Source organism: Balaenoptera musculus, chromosome 7, assembly GCF_009873245.2.
Source record: "Balaenoptera musculus isolate JJ_BM4_2016_0621 chromosome 7, mBalMus1.pri.v3, whole genome shotgun sequence".
Taxonomy (NCBI): domain Eukaryota; kingdom Metazoa; phylum Chordata; class Mammalia; order Artiodactyla; family Balaenopteridae; genus Balaenoptera; species Balaenoptera musculus.
This window is the reverse complement of record NC_045791.1, coordinates 31844207-31856815: the sequence shown is the minus strand read 5'-3', so window position 1 is coordinate 31856815 and position 12609 is coordinate 31844207. Positions and strand designations below refer to the sequence as shown.

The window sequence follows — 12609 nt, the reverse complement described above, 5'->3', positions numbered from 1 at the left end:
GCATCTGATAAAAAGAACTGCTTTTCATTCTTTTTATTTTAACTTACTTTAGGGATTTTTTTTAAAAAGAAATATTTTATCATTAGTTATCTTGTTTCTCTCCATGTGTAGCTTCTCTGTACATATCTTTGTTCCAGTAGTTATGTTTTTATAACTTTATGCAACTTAGTATTTATAAATTAACTTAGGTAATTTATACAACTTTGGCTTTTATTTCTCTATTCAAAATCTATTAGTTTACTTCTATAAGCAATTAAGATATTAGTATATTTCCTGTTACTCTGTCCTGCTCTTTCTTTCCTTCATATTTCAGTTAATACTTTTTAGTATTTTTCTCTGTACTGTTAAACTCTGCTAATACTTTTATTATTTGCAGATTTAATGGACATTCTTTGAGTTTCAAGTATTAAAGAAGTGGAAATCAACAAACTTACAACTACAAAACCCAGGAGGAAAAGGGGAGAAAATAGGTCAAGGTAGTGCGTAATTTCTATTTTTAGAGAATAGAATATAGTGTTTACATTTTGCTCTCATCTTTATTTTACAGTTAAATGCTTTCAATGCTCACTGCTCATCCTTCTGTGGTAATTTAAGGTATTTCCAACTGAATGGCAGTAGTTCATCTTTTAGGAATTTTTTTCAAAACAATATTCTTTGAGTTCAAAACTGTCTGTAGTCTTTATACCTGAAGACACTTTGAATTTAAAATACAAAATACTTTGTTTTTTATACGGTCATGTAGATGTTACTCCACTGTCAACTGGCCCTAAATGTTATTGTGGATAAATCAGAGACAAGGGCAAATATTTTTCCCCATTTCCCTCTAATCAGTGACTTAATCATTCTTTCTTCATGTTTAAAGTCTGGAAGTTCATGAAGCTGTGTCTCAGTATTGACAGTTCTAGGTTAATTTTCCCTGGCCCATGGTGTGCCTTTTCCATATGTGCCTTTCATTTTATAAAAGATATTACATTTTATCCTTAAGTATTTGTTCTTTTTTTTCTTGAGTGTCTATCTCAATTTATCTATCAATACTTATAGACATAACACACAAAATTTTTCTATAATTATTCTATTCTTTCTTTGGCTTCTTTTGTTCATTCTTCTCATTTTAACCTTTTATATTCCTTAAAAGTACTTTCCATAATGTCTAGTCTCCTCTCTGTTCTTTCCAACTTCATCTTTGAAGTAAGTATTTCTTAAGTTTGTTTTGGCCAGCTCATAATTCACCTTCTGTCATTTTATAACATATTTCCTAGAGTTCTTGCTTTCTGGATCAGTTCTGCTCCTAGAGTTGATTGCTTTATTCACTTTCTCTCTTCTCTCTCTGTCTCTGTGTCTTTCTATCCATCACTCCCTGTCTCTCTCTTTCCTTTTCTTTCTTTATGGAGAAACACATTTAAATATATTTTCAGTAATATTAGGATTCAGTTGTAATCCCCAAACTCTGAAATAGGCAAAAGCAGCTGAGACCTGATAGTAGCCACATGAGCGTAAGTGAAGAGAAGCAGTTTTGGAGAAATGTAGTGGTAAAGGACACCGCAGTGTGGATCTCAGAAAATGATGGCAAAAAATATGCCCTGAAGGTACACAACACACCCTAAGTTGTTACAGGCCTTGTTTATAATCACAGGTATGGGGACAGAGGTGAGTTGTGTTATCAGCAGAATCCAGTAGACTCCATTAGGTTTAGAGAAGTAAAGAAGGTAGGGGTTACACAAAGAATACATAAACAAGCCATTTTTACAGGAAATATTTTGTGTCTGTGGCAGCAGAGAAGACTGCTCCTTGGAAAGCAAATTGGGAACAATACTCTGGACCCTCTACACCAACACACACACACACACACACACACACACAGACACACACACACACACGCATACAAGCCAGGTAAAACCATTACATTCGGTCATAAGTAATACAAAAAAGGACTAGCACGGCACTGATAACAAGGATACTCTAAGCGAATGAAAAGAACAGTAAAACATAATGATAGGCAACAACTGATCACTAGAAAAATGTTACTACAATGCAAGGGGGAGGTTGGAAAATGGAACATTTTCATGTTTGTTAGCCATCTGTATTTCTTTGATAAATTACATGTTCAAGACTTTTATAAAAATGGGTTGTCTTTTCCATATTGAATTGTTGACACTCTGTATATTAAGAAAATCAGCATCTTCCTTGTTGTAGCTACTATTAATTCTTAGGTTTTCAATTGCTTTTTAAAGTTAATTTATAGATCTTTCTAATTGTTTAAAATTTTTATAGTAAAAATTACACATCTATTATTTTATGGCTTTTAAAGAGTTGCTTTTAAAACAAAATACTAAAGTCACAGTTATCATCCAATGTTTTCCAAAGATGTTTTAAATTTCAGAAATCACATCAATCCTATGTTCAAAACCCATCAATGGCTTCTTATACAGTTAAAATAAAACCTAAACTTTAAATTCCTTAATAAGACCTCTAAGTCCCATACATAATTTGCCCCTGCAAGAATCTTTTTAGAGGAGATATATATCTTTATATATATATATATATATATATATATATATATATATATATATATATATATATATATATATATATATATATAAAACTTATATATATATACATAAAGTTTTTTTTAAGTAACAAAGAATTAAAAAGAAAGATATAGTATGAAAGTGTGTAAGAAAAACTGAAATAAGATGGTAGAAACACATTCAAATGCATCAAAAATTACAATAACTATTATATGTTTATTGATCATTTCTTTTTGTTAGTGGGTCTATGAACTTCCTGCTTGGACTGTCTACTCTTTTTTCTTTTTGTACATGGAAATACCTTTAATTATTCTTCTGATAATAAATGGTTACAATAAAGTGTCAAACTCTGGAGATAAAGTAAAAATCTTCCAAAGTTAACTACAATTTGGTATATACTATACAGGACATTAGACCAGATGGTTGCCTATTTTTTTCTGAACACTTAACTTTCCCTGAACATAATAACCTTATTTGTTCTTTTGTCAAAACATTTACCTTTTACACAACCTTGACACACGTAACCAGCAGTATGGCAAAGGTTTTAAGAGATGTAAAGAAGTCAATTCAGAGCATTGTTAACCAAAGTTTCTGGTTATAGAATAGTAGAAAACTACTGGAGTTCAGGATTAATTTAGGTATGTGTCAGTGGCAGTTTAAGTCAAGCAAGATTGGGCAGATCAGAGCCCACTGGTCAGGGTTAGGACATTAGCTCAAAACAGAGTGACTATTACATGGCTCAGATGTGGACACTGAGATCGTCTAGGTATTTCCTGACTGAAAGGAAAGTGGGTCTGGGCTGTTACACCTGCAGGTGGGAGGACAATCAGGTGTTAGCAGTACCCATGGGAGGGGGACTGGAAGAAGCTGAGGGGAAAACTTGAATAGATCAAAAGGGATTAAAGACATAAATAGCATTCAAAGAAATCTCACAACCAGATACTGTTACATATGAGTTGTAACATACATTAAAGAAACAGTAAATTTGTATTATATAAAGTTATTCTAGAAAACAGAAAAAGGGTAAAAGCTGCTCATCTCATTTTATAAGGCCAGTGTAATCTTAATTGCAAAACCAGACAAGGAAAATGAAGAAAAAAGTACAGCACATTTCACTTAAGAATGTAGATTCTAAAATCCTAAATAAAATATTTGTTAACCAAATACAGTAATGTATTAAAATAATGCACCATGGTCAAGTAGGGTGTAAACTAGTAATGCAGGCATGGTTTAACATTAGAAATTCTATTCATATAATTCACAACATTAATATACCAGGATAAATATCACATGATTATTTTAACAGATACATTAAAAAAACATTTTATGGGTTTGAAATTTATTTATGGTAAGAATACATAACAAGCTAGAAATAAGAACCTTTCTTAATTTGGTAAAGGTTTTATATTAAAAACCTTCAGCAAGCATTATGCTTAAGTGAGAAATTAGATATATTCTCTTTAAGACTGGGCATAAGATGAGAATGCCTACTGTCAGTACTACCATTTAACATAGTTCCAGAGGAACTGACCAAAGGTATTGGAAAGAAGAAAGAAGTAAAAGTATGTAAGGATGAGGAAATTAGAAATAAAACCATCATTATGTATAGTTGATAATACGATCATCTCTCTATAAAAATGAATGAGAGTACAGCAATGTTATTAAGAATGAGAATTCAGTAATGTTAGAACCAAGGTCAAGTTTCAAAAAATCAGTAGCATTTCTGTACACCAGCAGTAGACTTCAAGAAAATATCTTTAATTGAATATTTAAAACATGAATATCTACTTAAAGGACATCATGCATAAAATTAGAAAGTTGAAAAAATGGAAGATTGTTTTTAATATCTAAAACTGATAGGAAATGAAGATCTAAAATATATAATAAACTCTTAAAGAACATTAACCAACAGATAGGAACCCAAATGAAAAATAAAGAATATGAACAAGGAATTTCAGAAGAGGGAAGCCAAAAGGCCAACAAGAATATGAAAGAGATACTCAAACTCATTAGTGATAAGAATTCAAATTAAAACAGTGAGCTACAGAACTACACACATTAGATTGAGAGTATTAGAAAGCTAGATATGTCAAGGGTTGGCAGGAAGGAGGGGGTTACCGCTGGTGAGAGTGTGGTCCAAGCATTTATTTGGCAGAGCATCTGGCATGACTCAGACAAATTAAGTATAAATCCAGCAATTCTGCTCCTGGGTATATATCCCAAAGGAATCCTTGCAAAGTTCTACGCTAGGAGAAATATGAGGATGTTCACCATGGCATTGTTTGTTGCAACAGAAAATTGGAAGCAATCTGGGTGGAAATCACTGGAAATGTGGATAGTTAAAACATGATAGCTACAAACCTCGGAATACTACGCAGCAGTTAGAAGCAATGTAAACACAACAACATAAATAAATGATAAAAATGTAAGGATAAGTAAAATGAAACAGTAATAAAGAGAATGAGATACACAGCACAATACCATTTATGCATATTAAAATTTAATGTGCATAAGTGGGGGAGAAGGCGTAAGATATAGTTAAGACAAGCTCAACCATGAGATAACTGTTGAAGCTGAGAAGCGGGCACATGAAAATTCATGATATTATACTCCCTTTTCTTTTTTATGTATTTAAAATTTTCCACTTAAAATATTTAAAAAATACATATATATAAACGAATACTCATGTTCTGAAAATACATATAAACAAAAGAGAACAGTGCAACAGATATTAGACTATCACATTAGAATGATTTCCTATGAGTCCAGGTCAGCAGCATGAGAGTGGAAATGAGAATAAAAGAAAATATATAAATAAATAAATAAAGTAAGTGCTTTTCATGGACCAGTGATGACAGTGTGTCATGTGAACTAAGGAATGTGATTAACTCTATTTTCTATGCAAAAGGTACAATAAAAAGGAAACCTTTTTTTTTTTTTTTTAAATCAGAAGGATCTATGTTAGACTGTGGAGATAAAGGAACTATAAAAATAATTGTCTATTATAATTCAGAAAACAATTTAATAGCTCTTCTAAGCAACGAACTCACCATATAAAACTATAGAAACAAATTAAAAATAAGTAATATTTATATTTTCAAGAGAAGTCATTTCTGACAATAATATTCATCACAGAAAACTAGCAAAAATCACTAAGCTGCTAACCAGAAATTAAGGGGAAAAAATAGACTCTAAGTACCTACACTCAAAAAGAAGAAAAATAGAGCAAAGGAAAAAAAAAAATCCCGCACCAGAGGCTGTATACTGTTTTATTTGATTCACACAGTAGCAGAAGTGGAGTTTGTCACAGGAAAAATTTTATGCTGATATTGAAAAATTAGTACTTTTCAAAGTATTTCTGGTTTCTTCTGAAAAAAAATAATAAAATTTGATTTTACTGGTCTAATATTCCCACTTAGAAAGGATTCTAGAGCTAAACAGAAGTGCCCCATTAACAGGTCACATATTCTCCAAGGTTCCAGGGTACCTAACTGACACACAAAATTATTTAAAGTACCTTTTTTGCATTTTGTATTCTTTGTATCTCACTCAAAATTTTACCAAATGTATTCAGAAATTTACTTAGTAACAAGCATGTAAACAGTCATGGGAGACATGAACAGAATATAAGTGAAAGGATATGGTAAGTCAAAACAAGTCTTTGGGGGCTCAAGAAATAGTGAAAAAGAGGTTTGGTATTCAGAGGTAATACTATGAGTATCTGAAACTATGACAGTGTTTTTTGGAGTGGTTAAAAAACAAGTTTTTAACATGGTTAAGGACATAAATACATCTAAAAAATAAAGTGGATACTAGTTTCTGTAAAATTATTCCTTCAAGTTAAACTCTACTGAGTTATGCACACAGTTTTGATGGAAGCTTACTTAATCTCTTCTCCAGTCTTAATTGGTTTGCACTCTTCCATAATACATCAATTTTATGAGCTTCCCATTATAAATGAAATCTGATACTTCCTGTCAAGATGGTATTAGGGCATAAAAATTTGTTTCCAAATATGAATGAATGTGGTTGTGAGGTTGCTTAGACAGGGCCAGTGACAAAAAGTAAGCAAGTTTAGCAAATTAAATTATAATTTGGCAGCCCTAACCATTTAAATTAGCTTATTTATGAGGCTATATTTATTACTTACCTTGAGTGTCTATTTTTTAAAGATCTTGTCTGTAAACCATATACCCTTCAATATCTACTTCCCATACGCGGAAACTGATATCTTCAATAAGCATCTAAAAGAGAAACATAAGAAAATATCATGACTTAGAGGTTATAAATATTTTTTCACTTATTTTAAATATTAAAGGAGATCTTGAAATTATTCTTTATGATTTCTTTAATAACTATGGGCAAAGGGAGGTATGTATCATAGGACATATTTTATGTAATTAAACAGTAATAATAATTCTTCCCTTTAGAAGATCAGAAAGTTTTGTGAAACATATATTTTGATCCCTGGCATAGAGTATAGTACTTTCTGTAAGTACTAATTTTATCTCGCTAACCTAGTTTCTATCAACATTTTTAAGAAATATAATTTTGAACACATTGATTCTGATGTCCTACATGAATGTAGCCCTACCCTAGAAAATACTTTTCTTGTTCAGAATGAATAATTACCAAAAATATATTCTCAATTACATTTGAGTTGCCTATAAAAGTCAAAATCATAGAAATCAATTAGTTAAATATTCTGTCCTAATGAAAAGGTATTATTTACCCCTTATCACTTCAACTGCCCAATCAGTGCTTTACATCAACCTAGTAAAGCTTAGCAGGGGTCTTTTAAAAGAAATTGCCTCTAACAGAGAATTGGGATTATTCAGAGAAAATGCTCTTTGTTGAAATAATTTGATTCTGATTTCCTTTGATTTTTTAAATAAGCCTGAGACAAGCAGTTAGGGAAACAGGATTTGGATGCTACAGTGCCATACCTTTAGCATGTGGTTTTCAGTACTATGGCTTCCAAAGCCAATCAATAATTTTTTGATTAGGAACATCATTGTTCCTTTTGGTCATTAGTGTAGATCCCTGTTTCAGTTGCAGCTACACATTAAAAACACCTGGGGCACTTCTAAATGTATGGAGACTCAGTCTCTTCCCTAAATATTCTGAGTTAATTGGTATCACATGGGGGCCAGAACCTAGCTATTTTTCAAAAGCATTAAGGAAGGATATCTGTTCTGCAGGTTAAGAAACAATCTCACTGCAACTATTTGACTTAGTTTCTACAGATAACTAATAAGACATTAACTTAAAAAAATACTTACTACAGATGTCTATGAACTAGTAAGATACTTACTAATCTCACTACTCAATATTTAAAATGACTTCAAAGCTTCCATGACACACATAAACCTACCTCAACAATCTATATGTTAGATTACATGGATCCAAGCATGGCATAAATGGTGGTTGTAGTGAATCCCAAACTATAATGCACTTAAGGACCAAAGGTACTACTTTAAAATAAAATGTAGATTCCCAGGTGCCATGCCCAGAGATTCTGATTCAGAAGAACTAGGCTAATAGGAGTCTCTATTTTTAGAGATATCTCCGGTGATCATAATACAAAAGGTCTACAGTCCCTGTAAAACAGTGCTCTAAGGGAGTTCCCTGACAGTCCAGTGGTTAGGACTCTGTGCTCTCACTGCCGAGGGCACAGGTTTGATCCCTGGTTGGGGAACTAAGATCCCGCAAGTTGTGTAGCGCGGCCAAAAACAAAACAAAAAAAACAGTGCTCCAAGTATTTATAAATAGTGACTATTACTAGAACTTCATTATAAGCATTTATAAAAAAACTTCTTGAGTTTATTCTGAGGTTACATTTCTAATCTTTAAAGATAATCCTAAAACCCACTGGTAAAAAGTAACTTTAAACAAGAGTAAATAGGACTTCAGCAATAAATCAATGTAGTTAAGCTAAAATAATGTTTATGGATCATATATTTTGTAAGCTTTGCTATCCTCCTAAATAAACTGTGTAGGTAATTGATAAAATACTTGTGGCCCAAAAAAGAGAAAATCAGGTTATATTCTATAATGAAAATTTAATCTAAAACCTCATATATAACTAGAAACATGCCCTCAATGTCTCAAAATTAAAATTTTTTGTCCTTAACTTAGTGGGGGGAAAAAGCTACTCTAATATCATTTGCTCTGTTTAAATACAAAGCCAAGAAAACATCTTGATTCATTTTCCTCAAGAACATACACACACACACACACACACAAACATAACTTACTAAAAATAACATGAAATAGGCTGTTAACATTTTAGTTTTGAAAATTCTTATAAACAGGTCCAGAAGTACTTCACAATAAAAATAATATATTCAACATCATTTACTCTTTAGATTCTTTCTGAAAAAGAAAAGTCTAATAAACAGAGGTAAATATCAGAGTATCTGTTATACACAATAAAGATGGTAATCAACAAGTACTAAACCTTGAAAGAAAACTATACATATTTTCTCTTATCTGCCTAAGATGGAAGAGCTCCTAATAAAGTATTCTTCCTATATACATGTGCTGCTAAAGACTTTAGGTTTTTCTACTAAGTTAACATCAATCTTAAGTTCGTGACCAAAGTCGATATTTTCTCCCAGGCTTAGTGCTGCTTAACAACTGGGCAACAGTCATGGACTTCCCAAATGTCTTCACAAAAAGGGAGCTATTCCACCTCTCAAGCCATTAGCAGAGGCTGTACGTCTGCCTCTGTGATTCACAGCTATGAAATGAAGTCCCAGTGTCTTTTAATAGAAGACTCTTGGCCTTCTATTATCTGACCTCAGCTGCCTTTTGCTGTTTATCTCTCATCTCTTGGTCAACCAAAAATTAGCTCAGATACTGCTTGCTCCTTAATGGAAATTTCCATCAACCTGACACTAAAGCTATCTTTCTCTTCTGACTTCCTTCACTCATTATTGCAAATTACTTAGCTAATTAATCAGGTACTCACTTGTGGTCCCTTATTTCTACCTTTTGTTATTATTTAAGATTTGGCATGTTTTTCTAGTAATTAAGTACAGTGTTTTACAGTGATTAAGTGAGGCACCTAGCTTTTCTCTTTAGTATACTTTATGACTATGAATGCTTTAAAAATTGTAATCTCCCTATGCTGCATGAACTTTCCCATCTGTTCTGAAGACTATGGCACCTAACTCTCTTAACGTCTAATAAGCCAGGTAATTTTGGCTGAGAGTAATAGCGTAATAATTACTGGTATTAATAGCAACTAAATTAACAAGAATGAACAATTTTCAGTAAATTAGAATCTATTTAAATATACTTAACACAGAAATCATAGGGAACATGGTTCAGTGTTTCCTTAGGAAAACCACCTGTTTTAAGAAGAACCAATAACTCTGTAAATCACACAATACTCTACATCACCAAAGAATTCACAACCTATATATATTACTCTTCAATGATTAAAAATACAGACTTCTAGATACTGGACATTAGGTATCTCCAACATTTGTCATATAAGTTGCTAAAACTTCCTCCTTGCTTTTAAATACAGTAGTAAGAACTAACATTTATTGATTTCTAAATTCTAAGTAGCATTAATTAAGTTAATCCTCACAACAATCCTAAGAAATGCTTTTATCATCTACATTTTACAGATAAGTAAGTTGAGGAAGAGAGAGAGTAACTTGCCCAATGTTTCACAGATAATAACTGGCAGAGCTGGGTTTTCAACTCATGCAGTCTACAATTAACTATAGCATTTCATGAAGCCCTCATCCATTAGCTCTGGTAGCCTTATCTAATACATCCTCATATCATTTCTGCCTTATGCCTTCCACCCTTTTGCAGTTTATCAGGTTTCCCACAGAAAGGAAAATGCCATGGTGGTCTACTTCCAACACTTCTTCCTCACAATAAGATGATTTCTAAGTTCTCATTTAGCTCTACATGCTTCCTATTATTTCTGTACCATTTACATAATAAAGCCTCTGTGATATAAAGGGTGTATCCTAAAAACCTCAGTCTTGCTTCTGAATGTAATGTACTATAAGCCTAATCACATTAAAATCCATGAAGTACGGTTCAATACTGGGATATAAAACTTATGGTTTTAACTCAATTTTTTCTACAAAAAAATTTGCCTTCTTAAAATATCACTGCACTCCCAAGTTTAAAACATGGCAGTTTTTATAGGAAGAAAACATGCTTTCTACTTCCCTGAGCTATGGAATTATATTTAACTAAACTTTTACAGGTTATTGCTTTCATACCATTAGCAGTATGCAATTTCATAGCCCTCAAGATTCCATTTATTCTGATCTGACAGTGATGTAAAAAATTTTTTTAATTCACAAGTTTCATATATGTCTGAATAGAAACAGATTATAGAAAGAAATTATAGAATAAAAAAAACCTCACAAAGTCTTAACAGAAAACAAACATTCAAAGAATTAAAAATATTTTTAGCCTATGTTTGCTTTCTTAAAGTTTCCAAATTTCTTCAGTACAAGAGCTCTAATCATGCAATCCATGTAAGATTTGTTTTCTCAACTGTTTTTATCATAGAGAATAATCTTAGCCTGAGCATATTCAAGCCATTCTTAGTGCCAGTTAGGACCATTATTAGATTTATTCCAGATCATTCTTTTAGTGGATCTGGAATAAGTTTTATATATGTTTTTTTGTAGCTATTCTATTTTTTTGTGGTAAACAGCCTAAGAGGCCCTTATTGAGTATGCCCAAGTCACTTTCAAAAACAACCATAGGTTATTCTAAATCCTGTCCACCAAATTAAGCCTTGTCTTTAGCCCTCTTGCAACTTGTCCATATGATCTGGCTTCAGTAGGAAACTATAAAGTCCAAAGCAACTGAAGTTCTCTCTATGCAAGTTCTCTCTATGAATAACCAGGGTATTCAAAGTATTCACAATAAATGATATATTTTCATTAAATAAAGAAAAAATAGCCATCCCTTTTTTTTTTTCCCTACTAGCATTCTCTAAAAACATCCACCTGGTCTAGGAAGGGTATCTCTTCAGCTAAAATAAATAATCAATTTGGTTGTGATAGACCTCCTTAATTACATCTGTTATTTGGAGAATACTAGTGAGTGATTTTTTGGCTACACTAATATGCAAACACCTTGAGAACTGACCTTTCTGGAGAGAAAGAACTAAGTACAACATTTTGCCAAATACAGTACGAAGAACATACATATTAATATTCTGGCAATAATAAATTCAACTTTAATCTTATTATCCTATTGGGCTTTCTGATAGACAATTAATGAGCTAATAGAGTTGGACCCAGTAAATGGGTTGGCAGCTCATTTATTACTATAATTCTATATAGTCTCTCTCAACCTCAAAAATAAGGTTCTCATTCCTCAACTACTATGGAATGAGAACTCAAGGTTGACAAAAATGAGTATGTTGTAGAGAAAAAAAATGGATTGGGAGAATGAAATCAAGTGAATATGAAGGTCTGTGTTAATAGGTTTACATTCAATAAAACAAAAATTTTTTAAAGGAATCATTTCATTTATCCTTCCATGTGTTAGAAATTTTCAAGGACTTCCTCAGAGGCAGTGCTATAGAAACACATTATAAAGCTATTTATAGGATAAATAGCTAGGATGATGTTGATGCTATCTTCTTATCTTCTCAGGTTCTGCCTCTTGCCTCCTGAGTCCTGTCCCAGTAGTCTCTCAACACATTTCTAGCAGTTTATCCCCCCTTTATCTTTGTGTGTGTGTGTGTGTGTGTGTGTGGCTTCCTTAAAAAGTCACTACCACTGACATCACCTCAGTTTTCTTTTCTAAAACGTTATATTTCTCTTTCTCTGATTATCATCACCAACAGGAGTTGCCTACATTTCCAGAACCAGAAATGAAGTACTTTTCAATGCTGGAAAATTCTATAGAGGAGGAAAAAGAAAGGAAGAAAAGTAAGAGTGACAACAACTACTGATTTCACTGTTGAGGATTATGCTAAAAGGGTAGGTGAAATTACTGGACAAGAGACAGGGATATCAAAGAAGGAATTTCAACATCAGAGGGTATGCTTAAATTCCTTCTGAAACATGGTAACCTTGAAGGC

The 12609-nt window shown here is 32.3% G+C and overlaps 1 long non-coding RNA gene across 2 annotated transcripts in view; it reads right to left on the bottom strand.

Moving 5' to 3' along the window:
• Nucleotides 1-12609, bottom strand: part of LOC118897888 — a 168657-nt gene that overhangs the window by 27491 nt on the left and 128557 nt on the right. For both annotated transcript variants that reach the window (XR_005020560.1, XR_005020561.1), the window contains exon 4: nt 6679-6772. This is a non-coding gene — a long non-coding RNA (uncharacterized LOC118897888). The remainder of the gene's footprint in view (nt 1-6678; nt 6773-12609) is intronic.